Genomic DNA, 17,168 nt, shown 5'->3' on the forward strand with positions numbered 1-17,168 from the left:
CTATTGTTGGTAGATTTCTGAATGTGAGCCATTCTAACCAGGGTGAGGTGAAACCTCATTGTGATTTTGATTTGCATTTCCCTGATTGCTAGTGATCTTGAACATTTTTTCATGTGTCTGTTGGCCATTTGGATTTCCTCTTCTGAAAAATGTCTATTGAGGTCCTTGGCTCATCTCTTAAGTGGGTTGTTTGTTTTGATGTTGTGGAGTTTCTTGATCTCTTTGTAGATTCTGGTTATTAATCCTTTGACTGTTGCATAGTTGGCAAATATTTTTTCCCATTCTGTCAGTTGCCTCTTCACTTTCCTGACTGTTTCTTTTGCAGTACAGAAACTTCTCAATTTGATGCAATCCCAAATGTTAATTTTGGTTTTGACTGCCTGTGCTTCTGGGGTATTTTCCAAGAAGTCTTTGCCAGTACCTATATCTTGCAGGGTTTTTCCAATGCTCTCTAGTAATTTGATGGTATCGGGTCATAGATTTAAGTCTTTAATCAATGTTGAGTGAATTTTTGTGTAAGGTGAAAGGTAGGGGTCTTGCTTCATGCTTCTGCACGTGGAAATCCAATTTTCCCAGCACCATTTATTGAATAGACTGTGCTTACTCCAGGGATTGGTTTTGGATCCTTGATCAAATATGAGTTGGCTGTAGATGTTTGGATTGATTTCTGGTGTTTCAATTCTGTTCCATTGGTCTATCCATCTGTTTCTATACCAGTACCATGCTGTTTTGATAACAACTGCCCTGCAGTATGTCCTGGTATTGTGATGCCTCCAGCTTTGGTTTTGTTGTACAAGATTGCTTTAGCTATTCGAGGTCTCCTGTGTCTCCATATGAATTTCAGCATCATTTTTTCCAGATCTGAGAAGAAGGTCTTTGGTATCTTGATTGGTATCGCATTGAATCTGTAAATTGCTTTTGGGAGAATGGACATTTTGATGATATTGATTCTTCCAATCCATGAGCATGGAAGATTTTTCCATTTTTTGGTATCCTCTTCTATTTCTTTCTTTAAGGTTTTGTAATTTTCATCGTAGAGATCTTTAACGTCCTTGGTTAAGTTTATTCCAAGGTATTTGATTGTTTTTGTAGCTATTGTGAATGGGATTGATCTTAGCAGTTCTTTCTCAGCCATGGCATTGCTTGTGTATACAAAGGCTGTTGATTTTTGTGCATTGATTTTATATCCTGCCACTTTGCCAAACTCCTCTATGAGTTCCAATAGTCTCTTAGTAGAGTTCTTTGGATCCCCTAAGTAAAGAATCATATCATCTGCAAAGAGGGATAGTTTGACTTCTTCCTTCTCAATTTGTATTCCTTTAATTTCTTTTTCTTGTCTGATGGCTCTGGCTAAAACTTCCAGAACTATGTTAAGTAGAAGTGGTGAGAGTGGGCATCCCTGTCTGGTGCCAGATCTCAGTGGAAATGCGTCCAACTTTTCCCCATTCAATAGGATGTTGGCCGTGGGTTTTTCATAAATTGCTTTGATTGTATTGAGGAATGTTCCTTTCAAACCCAGTTTGCTTAGAGTTTCCATCATGAACGGGTGTTGTATTTTATCAAATGCTTTCTCTGCGTCTATTGAGATAATCATATGGTTTTTCTTTTGCAATCTGTTAATGTGGTGTATCACATTGACTGATTTGTGCACATTAAACCATCCCTGCATACCAGGGATAAATCCCACTTGGTCTGGATGGATGATCTTTCTGATGTGTTGTTGCATTCTATTGGCCAGAATTTTATTGAGGATTTTTGCATCTATGTTCATCAGGGATATTGGTCTGTAATTCTCTTTCAATGCTGCATCTTTTTCCGGCTAGGAATTAAGGTGATGCTGGCTTCATAGAAAAAATTTGGGAGGATTCCCTCTTTTTCGATTGTTCTGAATAGTTTGAGAAGAATTGGAGTTAGTTCTTCTTTAAATGTCTGGTAGAATTCAGCAGTGAATCCATCTGGTCCTGGGCTTTTCTTTCTTGGGAGGGCCTTTATTACTGTATCAATTTCTGTCTCAGTTATGGGTCTGTTTAGGTTTTCTATGTCTTCCTGGTTCAATTTAGGTAGGTTGCATGTGTCCAGGAATCTATCCATTTCTGATAGGTTTCCCTGTTTGCTGGCATACAGGTCCTTGTAGTAATTTCTGATGATTCTTTTTATTTTTGTGGTGTCTGTTGTTATGCTTCCTTTTTCGTCTCTGATTTTATTGATTTGGGTCTTTTCTTTTTTTAGTTAGTTGGGCCAAGGGGGTGTCAATTTTGTTTATTTTTTCAAAAAAGCAGCTCCTCATTTGGCTGATTTTTTGTAATGTTTTTTTGGATTCAATCCTGTTGATTTCTTCTCTGATTTTAATTATTTCTCTTCTCCTACTAGATTTGGGTCTGGTTTGCTGCATATTTTCTAGATTCTTGAGATGTAGTGAAAGTTCATCTATTTGGTGCCTTTCCAATTTCTTGATGTAGGCACCTATTGATATAAACTTTCCTCTTAACACTGCTTTTGCTGTATCCCATAAGTTTTGGTATGTTGTGCTGTTATCCTCATTTACTTCCAGAAAAGTTTTGATTTCTCTTTTAATTTCTTCTATGACCCATTGTTCATTCAGGAGTATGTTGTTCAATCTCCATGCATTTGCATATGCTCTAGGGATTCCTGAGTTGCCAATTTCCAGCTTCATTCCTTTATGGTCTGAGAAGCTGCATGGTATGATTCTAATTCTTTTGAATTTGCTGAGACTTGCTTTATGGTCTAGTATGTGGTCAATCCTAGAGAAGGTTCCATGTACTGCTGAGAAGAATGTAAATGCTTTCTATGTAGGATGAAAAGTTCTGTAGATATCTGTTAGATCCATTTGGGCTATAGTGTCATTTAAATCTACTATCTCCTTGTTGATTTTCTGTCCTGTTGATCTGCCCATTTCTGAGAGTGGGGTATTGAAGTCCCCCAGTACTATTGTATTGGGGTCTAAGTCTCCCTTTAAGTCCGTTAACAAATCTTTTAAATAAACCGGTGTCCTGTAATTAGGTGCATATACATTGATAATCGTTATATCTTCCTGTTGAATTGATCCTTTAATCATTATATAGTGCCCCTCTTTGTCTCTCCTAACAGTTTTTGTGGTAAAGTTTATGTTGTCCGATATTAAGATGGCTACGCCCGCTCTTTTTTCATTTCTGTTGGCATGGTATATCTTTTTCAGCCTTTCACTTTCAGTCTGTATGGATCTTTATTGGAAAGATGTGTTTCTTGTAAGCAGCAAATAGATGGGTTTTGTTCCTTAAGCCAATCAGCCAATCGGTGTCTTTTAACTGGACAGTTTCAGGCCATTAATGTTCAATGTGACTATTGATAAATAGTAGCTTTGCCCTGCCATTTGCCAAAGATATTTTCTGATATATGTTTTGAACTTCCTGTGATCTTTTGGTGTGAGATTTCCTTCATTTACCTTCTTTCATATTGATGACCATGTTTCTGTGTTTCTGTGTGTAACACATCTTTAAGCTTCTTTTGCAGGGCTGCACGAGTGGTGACAAATTCTTTCAATTTCTGTTTGTTGTGAAAAATCTTTATTTCATCTTCATTCACAAATGAGAGCTTAGCAGGATATAATATTCTGGGCTGGCAGTTTTTCTCTCTTAGTACCTGGGCTATATCTCGCCATTCCCTCCTAGCTTGTAGAGTTTCTGATGAGAAGTCAGCCGTGAGTCTGATTGGAGATCCTCTGAGAGTAATCTGACGTTTCTCTCTTGCACATTTTAGGATCTTTTCTTTATGTTTCACTGTGGTGAGTTTAATTACAATGTGTCGTGGTGAGGACCTCTTTTGGTCATGTTTATTAGGGGTTCTATGAGCTTCCTGTACTAGGATGTCTCTGTCCTTCTCCAAACCTGGGAAATTTTCTGCTAATATCTCACTAAAAAGGCCTTCTAATCCTTTCTCCCTCTCCATGCCTTCAGGAACTCCTAGAACCCGAATGTTGGGTTTTTTAATAGTATCCTGAAGATTCCCCACAATATTTTTTAGATTTTTAATTTCCTCTTTTCTTTGGTTTGATTGTATATTTTCCTGTGCTCTGTCTTCTAAGTCTGATATTCTCTCTTCTGCTTCACCCATTCTGTTTTTAAGGCTCTCTAATGTGTTTGTCATTTGATCTATTGAATTCTTCACTTCATTATGATTTCTCGTCACTATCACAGTTTCATGTTCTACTAGTTGTTTCATTTCATTTTGATTCTTCCTTAAAATTTCATTTTCACGAGAAAGATTTTCTATCTTGTCCATTAAGGATTTCTGTAGTTTAAGAATTTGTTTTTGAGAACTTCTTAATGTTCTTATCAATTTTTTGAGATCTGCTTCTTGCATTTCTTCTATCTCATCATCTTCATAATCTTGATTTGGGGTGTCTATTTCATTTGAGGGCGTCATAGTGTCTTCCTTGTTCTTGTTACCTCGGCTTTTGCGTTTATTTGTCATATTGGAGATGTTCTTTGTTTTTTTTTCTCGTTATACTGTGACTCTAGATTAAGAGGACTGTCTGCTTTTGATGGATCCTTAGAGGCTGTGGTGGGTGTGGCCAGAGAGCTCTGGTTCTACCGGGTTAAGGGTGTGCCAAAGGTGATTCACCCTGATTGTTCTCTTGCTCGCTCTGGCTCTCTCTCTCTCTCTCTCTCTCTTTTTTTTTTTTTTTGACTCAGTTGGGAAGTAATTCCACACAGCTGAGTGGAATTGAGAGTAGTTGATGTATGAAATCTGGCCCCTGTGGGTATTCGTTTGCTTACCAGAGTCAGGTTTTCCTGCTTGGCTAATGAGAGACTCCCGCTTTACATATGCAAAATGGCGAGCACAGCTTTACTTATGTAAAATGGCGCCAGCTCTTTGTCTTGCTCGGCTTTGTAAGGTGAGTGGAAAGAGAGGCTAAATGTCCGTGCCTGTTCCCCTTATTTATTCGTTTTTTTCTCTCCTCTAGCCAGCCTGGTAGACTTTCCCCAATGGGGTTTCAGGCCTCGTTCTCTGCAGGCTTTTTCTGCCTTACCCCTCCAATGTCTCGGGTTACCGAGAGGTTTTTAGCTCACCTCCCCTTCCAGTGCTGGCGTGCAGACTCTGCGGGTCCGGTGGGTCCGGCGGGTCAGGTGGGTCTGGCGGCCCTGGCGGCTCCTGCAGCTCAGCTTCCACGCGGTGGGCGACCTTGCTCTCTATTAAACATTTCTTTTGGAAAGCAGAGTGTTTTCATTTTGATAGAGTCTGCCATTTATCAAATTTTCTTCTGTAACTCATATCCTAAGGAATATTTGCTTATATCAAAGTTGTGAGGACACTGTTTTATTTTCTTCTAGTAGTTTTATAGTCTTAGTTGTTATGTTTAAGTCTTTGATGCATGTCTAGATAATATCTGTGTTTGGCCTAAGACATGAGTTAAAGTTTTTTGTTTTTTTCAAAATGGATATTCAGTGTTCTAGAACTAATTAGTGAAAAGACCATTTAATCGCCATGGGAACTTTGTAAAAGATATTAGCTGACTACATATATGTGCATCTATTTCTGAATCCTGTGTGATTCTTTGTTCCATTAATCAATATGACTTCATACCCATATTCCACATGGTCTTGATTACTGTATCTCTATATTAAATCTTAAAATCAAACTGCAAATCTTCCACCTTTTTTGAATTGTCTTTTATAGGTTCTTTATACTTCTATATAAATACTAGAATCAATTTATCATTTTTTACACGAAGTCTGCTAGGGCCCTAACTGGACTGTATTCAAGCTGTAGGTCAGTTTCAGGAGAATTGAAATCTTTACAATTGTGTCTTCCAACCTGTGAACATGATATAACTTTTAATTTATTCAAATCTTTATTTTATTTTAGTAATGATTTATAATTTAAAGTATACAGACATTATGCATATTTTGTAAAACTTATCTTTACAAATGTCACGTTTTTCCCTTTGAAGTAGTATTGTTTAAAAGTTTATTTCTGATTGTTTGTTATTAGTTCTGTCATATTATCAATGAGGGACAAACTCTTAGAAGCATTAATGTTGTTCTAGCTTAGTTTGAAATGGACAGTGCATTTTTCCTCTCCAAACCTGTAAGTGAATTTCCATCCTCTTCTTTTCTCATTATCATTAGGTAGGGACAGGTACTGGTAGGTAATAAACAATAAAAAAAATTTTCAGTGAGGGTATCACTTTGAAAATCAAGTTGATTTTGCTTTCAGTTTTAAAAGGCCATTTGAAAGAGCTCAGAATTTGAAACTCTGGGGGTTTTCAGAGCTTGAACTATATCTGAAAAGCAGAGTGAAGTGATTTGACAATTATTTGACTGATATGAAAAATGTGAAACTTTTCTATGCTTGATCGGCATTCAAATTATCCATTGTTCTTCCTAATAAGATAAATGTCAAATCACATCCTCTCTTGTGTGATCTCAGGAGGGAAGACTCTGAAATGAGGAAAAGGAGAACTGACTACTAGTTACAGAGCAACAGTATTGCACTCAGATGCACCATGTGGTGAGCTGACATGGCTCTGGGCTGGGACAACATTCACAGAGGCATAGAATCTAAGGCTCACAGGGAGCCTTGGAAGAAGAAAGCATCCAAGAATCAGAGGGACAGTACGATGAGATGAAAATGGGTTCCTCTTCAATCTTACATCTCCGTAATGGTTGGATAGATTATATATGTTATTTTTAATAAATAATCTAGAGACAGAAAATTTTTATCTTGATGTCTTTTTTTTAAAAGAGAATGATTTTCTGAAAAGATTAATTTATTTAAAAGACAGAGTTACAGAGAGGTAGAGGCAGAGTGAGAGAGAGAAGTATTCCATCTGCCTGTTCGCTCCCCAAAATGGTCTCTGTGGCTGGAGCTGGGCCAATCAGAAGCCAACAGCCAAGAGCTTCTTCCAGATCTCCCACATAGGTGCAGGGGCCCAAGCACTTGGGCCATCTTCCACTGCTTTCCCAGTCCATAGCAGAGAGCTGGATCAGAAGTGGAGCAGCCGGGACTTGAACCGGCATCCATATGGGATGCCAGCGCTGCAAGCATCAGCTTTACCCGCTGTTCCACAGTGCCATTCCCATTATCTTGATGTCTTAGTCTTTCTGTATTGCTATAACATATCTGAGACCAGATAATTTATAAAAAAGAGACATTTATTTTTCACAATTCTGTAGGCTGGCAAGTATAAGGTCAAGGTGCCAGCAGTAGTACTGTCTGTTGTGGGCTTGGTCATTCCGTTTTCCAAGTGATGCCTTCTGGAAAGGCTGGATGATGTGTCCTCATGTGACAGAAAGGGCATGAGGGACCAGATTCTATGTGAAGTCTTTTTATAGTGGTCTTACTTCCACCCATGACAGAGGGACTTTCATGACCTAATCCCCTTATAAAGGTCTCGCTTATTACTACCATTGAGTTGGAGATGCTTTCACTAAGAATTTTGGAGAGGACACAAACTTCATGAAATTTCAATGAAATATTTTGATTTTAAAATCAAACACGTTATGAGACAATCCAGTTTTCTGAACACAGGAAGCTGTGGAAGCCTTTGACCTTGGCTCTGAAGTGGCAGCGACTGGCTGGAACTGAGTGGCTCTCTATGTGTCAGCTCTAGTCTCTCAGTTTGTACTGTCCTTATTCTGGCCCTCCTGGATAATATGTTTGTCTCACCTACGTGGTCCCTTCAGGCATGTGACTTTGTGGGTTCTGTAGCTGAGGGCTTCAAATCAGAAACTTTCCGTGCCATCCCCTCCTCCTTGAATCTTTTGCCTCCATCCACCATTATAGTGATTCTACCACTTTAGCATCTTTGGAAACTGTTACCTCTTCTTGATCTCCATCCTTGGAGGAGACGCTCGCTGCTTCTTGACTGGTTTACTGCCAGCAGCTTGCTGTGCTCTGTGTTGTGATAACATTCATGAGAAGAGAGAACAAGAGGAGAAAGAATAGATGGAAAATAGAATGTTTTTCTATCATAAAGGCAATAGCAATATTTTTGGAGCAATATGAGTCAGTGGTCCTGCTGTGTTTTAGATATGGTGTGATGATGTCCCCCAAGTGTCCATGTGCCAGAGGCGTGGTCCTCAGTGTGTGGGTGTTGAAGTGGTTGAAGCTTTAAGAGGTAAGGCCTACTGGGAGCTCATGAGGTCACTGGGGGATTGCCCCTGGCATGGGTTGCTGCTCATCTTGCAAAGCGAGTTAGTTCTCCCAAGAGCAAGTTAAAGACCACACTCTTCTTGCTCTTGGGATTCCTGTCTTGCCTTGTGATCACTCTTCTAGGTACACACCTGCCTTGCAGCCATCTCTCTTACTGTAATATAGTTGGAGGGCCCTCACCAGTGGTTTAACCGATGGGCACACTTGATCATGGGCTTTTGACCTCCAAAACTGTGGGCTAAATGAATCTCTTTTCTTTATAAAATATCCCAGCCCCAGGCATTTTGCTACTGCAGCACAAAATGGACAAACTGTGAGATGTTCCCCTGGGAATCATTTTTCCAACCCTGGTACCCGTACTCACCCAGGCTTAGGACATGGATCATCACTGGATAGGAGAGGAAAATAAAGGTCCTAAATGTATTTATATCCTTTTTTCTGAGTTCCAACTTTGGTTTTGTCTCACTAGCTTATTCTTATCAAGCTGTTTATCACAGGGAAGTTTACCAATGGAGGCAGTATAACCTCCCAAATCTTTTATATCAACGTGTTTGAGAGGTGGGGGTTAGGCTCTCAGTCCAAGGTTGTTAATGACCGCCTGCTAGAGGTGCTGGCCAGTCAAAAGCTTCTGCACTTGGAATGTCTCCATTTGCAATGTCAAGGCTAATTTTCTGCAGAAAGTTTGAGCCAGAGTGCCCACAGAACAGCAAGGAGATCTCAAATGCCCCCTCAGCTCCACGCATTTTTAAAAAGACAGCTTATCTTTGACTCATGAGAAGAAAATGTTTCACTAACAGCAGTGCACAGCAGCTTATGTAGCACGGGAAGGGTTATGGCTGATCATGAGTCTCAACTAAAATCTCAAGGTCCTCTCTGGAAAGGCTCACGTGCTTCATGTGCTTGTCAGATGAAAATGAATGCAGAAACTGAAAACATAAAGAGGATTGCCTGTTTGTGCATGTTTGCACACGTGTGTGTGTGTGTGTGCGCGCGTGTAGTGGGAGTGCAGAGTAAGGCTACCCATCCCTTTCTTATTTAAGTAATAATAAAATTCACTATACCCAAATCCCTTCTCTCCTTTTGTCTTTAGTATATACTTTTGCAATTGAGATAGTTTCCCCTTATCTGTAGATCACTTTGTGCAGTATTAATTACCAGTGGTTGCAGCCAGAAAATACAGTTTAGTGTGATAAGATATTGAGAGGTAGATAGATAAAAATGCAATCATGTGATATTTAATACATTGCTACAATTGTTCTACTTTGTTCTCAGTTATTGATTAGTTAACTGTTGTTAATCCCTTACTGTGTCTAATTACACTTTATTGTAGTCATGCATGTTTAGGAACAAACTTAGTAGTTACAGTTTGGTATCATCTAGGGTTTCAGGCATCCACTGAGGATCTGGGAACATGTCCTCTGCAGGATGAGGATTCCTTACCTGAATCAGACTTGTGGATATGTAGCTTTAGCTTTTAGCAGTGCTTCTGCAGCAGGAATGCATTAACATCTATAATTGTGCAGCTTCCAAGGCTCATGCTGAGGCTCTGACACTGGAGACCAGGACTGGGGTGCAGGGATGTGCGCTGTGACATGGCCCCCAGACAACTCTCATGCCGTTGGACCATCAAATCATACTATGCACTACAGAGCTTAGTCTGTAGGCAAGAACACAGCAGTGGAAGTGGCCGAGGCTGACAGTCTGACCTTGGAGCCTTAGATCATGCGGCTGAACCAATTTCCTCAGGGCCACCTTGAAAGTCACACTTACAGCTGTGCACACACCACATGTGTGCAGCTCCTAAATATGCATGCCACACAAAACTGACACACACCACAGCTCAAGTACGTAGCATATATGTGCATACAAATACTACACACCCGTACAATCATCACATATCCCACCATACCACATCCCACGTAGATACCTCATACCTATGACATATATGACATACACACACCACGTGCTCCAAATACTACACATACCTCATCCATCCCGCCACACTGCATCCCAAATGCACATGACATACACCACACACATCACTCATGTAACCCCCAATAGACACATCACATATACACTCATCACACATGTGTACATGCATGCCACACACATTCACCAGCCATACATACATATGCATACCCCCAACACCATACCACACACACCTGAATACATACATTACATGCCATGCATGTGCTGTACACACTACACACACATGAACCACACACATTCTACCTCATATACACATGCACATGTGTGTGTGTTTGTGGCTTTTTCATGTAAAACACTGCTTTATCAAGAGCAGTGTGTTGGAATGCACAGGTCATTTCCCCCATGTCTCTCAAAGTCCTCCAGAGGAAAGTACCAGTCACAGGAGTGAGCTCGGTGTGCCTCCCTCTGCGGCAGGACGGATGCAAGTGTTACGACAAGGCAGAGACAGCTGCTAAATCTCCACTCACACTGTCACTTTTGAAAAGGATGTCACACATGCGCAGTCTTTTCCTATTTCCCACTTAACTCCATTAGGGGTTGGGGAAGCTGAGTGATGGTGTGCTACGGAGACATGAAGAAAACAGGAAGAAGCCCTGAGAGCCGGGGGTGGGGGAGACTCTGCTTTGGGGCTCTCTTTGGGTTGGGAGTTTCTGCAAGCCTGCCCTGGCTGTGCTCCTCCTGGACTCAGCTGAGCCACTTACCTCTCCAAGCCTTGTCTGCAAAGGGGAGCATTGTTGTACCTCATTCACAGGATTGCCTTAAGGGTGGAAATGCCAAGTACTTACCATGGGGTGAGACACAAAAGGAAGTCAATACGTGTCAGTTCCAGTGATGCCTGGACCTCTCCCTACCCTTCTGTCAGTCTCTATTCTGCCTACTTCTCAGTGACCCCAAGAAGAGAGCAGAGAGCCAGAGAGAAGGTAGGGAGGAAGGGGAAAAGGAAACGGAGACGGGCACAGGGTTAGACCCATTGGGATGTTCCCTGTGGCCCATCTGGGACTTCTTCCCATCACAGCGCCTGATACTGGATCCCTGATGGTCGTGTTCTATTGCATGGGCCAAGCAGTCGACTGTATTCTTTATGATCTTCAAAGGTACCAACGACTCTGTTTTCCAACTGCTGCTTTTCATCAAAACAGATCTCGGCAGCAAACATTTAATTTCAGATGTCTCAGACATGAGGAGCAGCTTTGAACAGAGCTTGTTTTCTTTTTCTTGCATTCAGGACCCATAAAAACTGGCCAGGAGGAGGCCTCAGACCCGGTGCTTTATAGTAGATGTTGCAAAATACTAACCAGAGCTTGGAACATGGCCCACAGATGTGTTTTGTTTGGCTCATGTGATATGGTCAACTTTTGATTTGGTTTCCAGCATTTAAGAATAAGAGATCTTACATAAAAATTTGGATTTCCAGCTTATTTTGGAAATCAGATCTGGCTCCCACCTGGGCTGTTATGCGCATGTGGATGTGGGGATGGGGGCTGATGGTGGCCATATTGATGGGAGTGGTCATGGCACAGCAGCCCCTGGGCTGCCTGGCCTGCAGCATTTGTTCTAATCTCAAAGACTTGGGTTCTATTGCGGCCTCTAAAAGCTTTATCAAGCACCCGATCTTAAATCATAGAAAGGATCTAATCTCTTTGGTCCCAGTTTACTCTTGTCAAATGAGCTAGACACTTTCAGTTCTAAAGATCATCCCTCTAGCTATGAAAACTGCATTTAGCACAGAGTCAGTCAGTGTCACAGTTCACCATTAACCTGACTTTTTTAAAAAGATTTATTTATATTTATTTGAAAGACAGAGTTATAGAGAGAGGTAGAGACAGAGAGAGAGGTCTCCCATTCCCAGATGGCCGCAATGGCTGGAGCTATGCCGATCTGAAGCCAGGAGCCAGGAGCTTCTTCCGGGTCTCCCATGTGGGTGCAGGGGCCCAAGGACTTGGGCCATCCTCTACTGCTATTCCAGGCCATAAGAGAGCTGGATTGGAAGAGGAGCAGCCGGGACTAGAACCGGTGCCCATATGGGATGCCAGTGCTTCAGGCCAGGGCTTTAACCCACTGTGTCACAGCGCCGGCCCCAACGTGACATTTTTTTTAAAGATTTATTTATGAGAATGGCAGAGTTATGTGAGGGGAAAGGAAGGGGTGTGGGGAGAAAGAGAGAGAGAGAGAGAGAGAGAGAGAGAGATATCTTCTAATTGCTGGTTCACTCTCCAAATGGCCCCAATGGCCAGGACTGGGCCAGGTTGAAGTCAGGAACCTGAAACTTTATACAGGTCTCCCACATGGGTGCAGGCACCCAAGCACTTGGGCCTTTCTCTGTTGCTTTCCCAGGCACATTAGCAGGGAGTGGATGGGAAGTGGAGCAGCTGGGACTTGAACAATTGCTCATATGGGAGGCTATCATTGCAGACAGCAGCTTAGCTGGCTGCACCACAACACCAGTCTCTAAGCCCTGAATTTCTTTCTGATTGCCTTCCAGATCTGTATAGACTATGTTGCTCACATCCCAGAAGTGTTCAGAGCCAGGATACAAAAAGCCTCTAGTTGAACCCCAGCAGAAACCCCCATTCTCCAAGCTTACTCTCTACTATTTCAGTTTAGTATTTGTAGCCTGCTGTCCTCAAGACTAGATTTTTGGGGGCCAGGGCTGTGGAGTAGTGGTCTAAGCCTCTGCTTGCGGCACCAGGATCTCATATGGGAGCTGGTTCAAGTCCTGGCTGCTCCTCCTCTGATCCAGCTCTCTGCTATGGCCTGGGAAAGCAGTAGAAGATGGCTCAAGTGCTTGGACCCCTACATCCACGTAGGAGACCTGGAAGAAGCTCCTGGCTCCTGGCTTTGTATTGGCTCAGCTCTGACCATCTGGGGAGTGAACCAGCGGATGGAAGACCTCTCTCTGTCTCTTCCTCTCTCTGTCTGTAACTCTACCTCTAAAATAAATAAAAAAATCTCAAAAAAGGACTTGATTTTCTTTCATACAGCAAAAAAAAAAAAAAAAGCAATCATCTTCAGGCAGATACTTAACAAAGTGTAATGAACAAGCACAGACGAGATCACTACGCATCAAACTAAACTGCCAAAATAAGTGAGAAACAGAGCTTTTGCAGGGTTCTCTGAAGCAACAGCAAACAAATACAAAGCCCTGCTCCATCTTAAGTGAGAGTTAAGCTGTAATTTTGGTAGTCTCTGTTTGGTGCAAATGAAAAACTTTGAGTGTCAGCACCATTGCAAAAACAGCTATGCTGGAAGAGTGATTTGAAATTTTAAGTGTTACACCTCATTTCCCTGTGAAATGAACACGTGATTTTGATTGCGTGGAAATGAGATAGAAATTTGACCTTTAGACACCAACCCATGGAGCACTGATGGATTTAAACACCTTTATTACCCACCATGTCCACTGACTCATGCAAAAAAAAAAAAAATACTGGAAAACACAGAGACTGATATTTGTATGACATACCCCCACATACCTCCCATCTAGATGAAATACTTACATTTCCATGTTTTACGGAGACAAATTATTTAAAATATTTTTGCTACTCATTCTCCATATTGGTTTCCTATCTCTGCTTTCAAAGTGAGCCCCTTTTCTGAGGTGTGTGGGTATTCTTATTGATTTTTTAATTAATATTTACTTCATCTTTTTGTGTTGATCAAATATATAGAATTGCATTGTATGTTTTTAAAAATCAGATTGAATGGTATCATACTGCATGCATCCCCCTGAAATTAATTAGTACGTTTTTGAGATTCACCTGTGTTAATATAAGTAAATCTAGTTAATCATTTTAGTTCCTTTCTGGAGTGACTAACCACTATTTATGATTATTACTTTACTATAAGCATTTAGGTTACTGTTATTACAAAAAATGCCAAGGAAATGTTCCCAAACGGATCTCATTCTCTGTTCCTAAGTCACTCAAGGAGTACACCCACCTTGGATTACCAGATGTCAGGGTATGTGCACGTTCAACTACACCAGTTATTGGCAAATTGCTCTGTGAAACAGCTATTCTAGCTGTAGCTCTCAACAGCAGTATTGAAAGTTCTGTTTTCTTCACATTCTCTCTAAACCTTGTTAGAAACTGAAATCGTTATTTGTGGTGGAAGTGAAATGGCATCTCATTACTGTTTTACTTTGTACTTACCTGATAGCAAATAAACTGAACACTTCTCATGTATTTATGGATCATTCGGGCTTCTATTTCTCTGAACTGCCTATGCATATTCTTGGCCATTGTTGGCATTTGGAGAATGAACTATTGGATGGGAGATCTTTATCTCTGCTTCTCTCTCTCCCAAAATAAACAAACAAACAAATAAATATTAAACTGTGCAACTCACTGGTATAGTTACAGTATATGACTGCACGTTATAATCACAGAATTGTGCAACCACCACAACCATTTTAAAAATAAGAATTTTATTAATTTCCAAATAAGACTCAAATTTATTAATCCTTTTCTTATAGTTTTAGCTTTTTGTGTCTTAAGAAATCCTGCCCATACCTCATACCCACTAGAATTGCTACTTCAAAAAAATTAAAATAATGAATGTTGGCATGTAGAGCAAATGGAACCCTTGAGCACTCATGGTGAGAATTCTAAGTGTTGTAGCCACTGTGGAAAATACAATAGAATTACAGCCAAGGCTAGGTTAGGCCATTATTAGGGTAGCTGATTCCAGGTAAAAGAGAGAGTTTGGCCCAATTTCCTCTCTCTGTCTTGTTTGTATTCTTTTGTCCTTAAAATTTTTTTGACTAGATCGTCTATGAAAATCTTAAGAAGAGTTTATAAAGGTTAACACAATAATCTTGTTTGGATGTTGATTTGTATTCTATTCACCTGGGTTATACTGCAAAGTTTGTGGTGTTGAATTTCTTATCCAGGGGCATGATTCCTCTCTCCATGTATTAAAGATGTCTTGAACATCTTTCCACAAAGTTTTATAAATTTCTTCAAATAGATCTTGGATATCTTTTGTTATATTTGTTTCTAACCTAATTGTTTTGTTGCTGTTGTGAATGACAGCCTTCTTTGTGATAGTATTCTTATTGAGTGATTCAAGTTTATAAGAAAACTATTGATTTTGGTAGAGTTGCTTTGTAGAGAACCTTCTTGAGCTTTTTTTTTAGTAGTCTTATTTTGTGAGAAGGTTCTAAGAAAATTTCCATGTATTATATAAATGATGGCGATGAAACTATTTTTCCTTCCCAACCCTTATTGTTTTACTTTCTTCCCTTGAGCACTAGCACCCTGTCTAGTACAGTGGTACTCAGAAGGTGGCAAGAGATCTTCTATCTGCTGCTTCTATCACCAAATGCCTACAAGAGTCAGGGCTGAGCTAAGTTGAAGTCAGGAGCCCAGTACTTAACTCTGGTCTCCCATGCGGTAGGTAGAGACATAAATATTTAAGCCACTACCTGCTGTCTCCCAGGATGCACATTAGCAGGTACTTGGATCAGAAGCAGAGGAACTGAGACTTGAACCAGGCACTCTGTTATGGGATACACGTGTTCCAAGTGGGGACTCAGCAGCTACAACAAAAGCTTGCACCTATAATTATTAAAAGTCAGCTTAGGCCTGAAGAGGGGAACATGTCTCAAGGACTAGTCTGATCAACCTCTGTTAACAATGTGGCTTCCTCCAACTGATTCACTGTTTTTGTTTACCCGTCTATAACAAAGATATCTACTGATGAAGTCACGTATTCAATCCATGACCACAGAATTTTTAAAGGAATCTGCTTTATTCTACTTGCAGAGATATTTTAGTGAGCCTCAGGGTCAGATCTCAATTTGCATTTGATTCCCAGGCTATCAAATTCTAAGCGTCATATCTACACTGGAGAGCTTGTAGCCACACAGATGTATCTGTTGGAGTTGAAGGATAATATATATATATATATATATATTTTAAAGATTTACTTATTTATTTGAAAGTCAAAGATACACAGGGAGAGGAGAGGCAGAGAGAGAGAGAGGTCTTCCATCTCTTGGTTCACTCCCCAGTTGGCCGCAACAGCCAGAGCTGCACCAATCTGAAGCCAGGAGCCAGGAGCTTCTTCCAGGTCTCTCACATGGGTGCAGGAGCCCAAGGACTTGGGCCATCTTCTACTGCTTTTCCAGGCCATAGCAGAGAGCTGGATTGGAAGTGGAGCAGCCAGGTTTTGAACCGGTGCCCATATGGGATGCTGACGCTTCAGGCCAGGACATTAACCTGCTTCGTCACAGCGCCAGCCCCAAAAGATAATATTTTTAGCTGAGAGTTCTTTTGAGGCATTTTTTGCTAATGGAGTTTTTTTTTTTTATAAAATATTTGAGAGATAGAGTTATAAACAGAGAGCAGGAGAGAAAGAAAGGTCTTCCATTTGCTGGTTCACTCCCCAAATGGCTGCAAAAGCCAGAGCTGGGTCAATCTGAAGCCAGGAGCCAGGAGATTCTGGGTCTCCCATGCAGATGCAGGGGCCCAAGGACTTGGGCCATCTTCCACTGCTTTCCCAGGCCATCAGTAGGGAGCTGGATTGCAAGTGGAGCAGCTGGGATTCGAACTGGATCCCATATGGGTTGCTGGTGCCACAGGCAGAGGCTTAGTCTATGAAGTCACAGCGCCAGCCCGCTAATGTGGCTTTAACATTGACTTTCACTGGTGTCTGTTTGAGTATACACATTCTTCAAGATGCATATATTGCAATAGTATATGCATCATAGAGTACTTTGTATATATTCAGCTTGCTTCCAGTGTGCACGTGATGGTTTCCATTCATTTTCTGATAGTATTTGACAAGGTCAATCAAACTCAAATGCAGTGCCAGAGAATTCAAGCCAAGTCTCAGGAGTCTTCCTGAAGCAATTTTCTATCACTATGGTTTTCTGGGATGTTGAAATGCAGATCCTGTAGTTCTTATCATTAGGACAGGAGATGAAACTTTTGGACTTCAATATTTTTACCTTAAATATTATGATCTTTTATTTTGCTAGAGCTCTGGAGAAGTGTCTGTTTAATGAGTAGTTTTATGAATTT

This window comes from Oryctolagus cuniculus, chromosome 6, assembly GCF_964237555.1.
Source record: "Oryctolagus cuniculus chromosome 6, mOryCun1.1, whole genome shotgun sequence".
Classification (NCBI taxonomy): domain Eukaryota; kingdom Metazoa; phylum Chordata; class Mammalia; order Lagomorpha; family Leporidae; genus Oryctolagus; species Oryctolagus cuniculus.